Raw genomic sequence first — 682 nt, 5'->3', positions numbered from 1 at the left:
GCTATGTTGACCTTTGGTGGGGGGAGGGGGCAGGGGGAGCACAGTGTCCTCAAAGGACACAGTAAAATCACAGGGGCTTCTTTTGAAGTTTAAAAGAAATTGATAGAGATGTGCAAACATTGCTTTCCAAAGTGAATACACTGACTTGTCTGGTCGCTGTTGCCTGGTGAGAACATTTGTGCCACTGGTCTTGCTCTGCACGCTCCTTACCTACCTATCCCACTGTGCGGCTGACAGGATGACCCACGAGCAAAAGGGCTACTCAGACAAATTTTTCAATGAGATTTATGAATATTGGCATATCATGTAACCCAGAGATCTTTCCAAACAAATACCCCAAACCCATCTAAAGTCTTAAGAGGAGTGGAGGAAAACCTTGGTGTTCAACAAAGTTTAGGCTGGTTACATTACCTATTTCATGGTCCAGAACTGCACAGTCTTCTCTGTAGGTGACCACATACAAAAGAGCAACACAAATGAAGATTACGGAGGGGTTTGCAGGACCCTAGGTGATATAGTGGTTGCACGTTGGGCTGTGATCCTCATGCTTGGCAGTTCAAAACTCTCCGCAGCTCCTTGGGAAAAAGACTAGGCTTTCTATTCCCATAAACGGTTGCCGTCTCCAAAACCCACAAGGGGGCCGCTATGAGTCGGCATGGACTCGATGGCAGTGAGTCTGGAG

At 47.1% G+C, this 682-nt stretch overlaps 1 pseudogene; it reads left to right on the top strand.

The window, feature by feature from the left end:
• The first annotated feature begins 238 nt into the window (after nt 1-238).
• LOC142440886 (cyclin-dependent kinases regulatory subunit 2 pseudogene) lies at nt 239-480 on the top strand (annotated as a pseudogene).
• Nucleotides 481-682: the final 202 nt, after the last annotated feature.

The sequence above is a fragment of the Tenrec ecaudatus genome, chromosome 2, assembly GCF_050624435.1.
Source record: "Tenrec ecaudatus isolate mTenEca1 chromosome 2, mTenEca1.hap1, whole genome shotgun sequence".
Lineage (NCBI taxonomy): Eukaryota > Metazoa > Chordata > Mammalia > Afrosoricida > Tenrecidae > Tenrec > Tenrec ecaudatus.
Note: the sequence above shows the minus strand (reverse complement) of the source record. Positions and strands in the feature narration are given on the sequence as shown.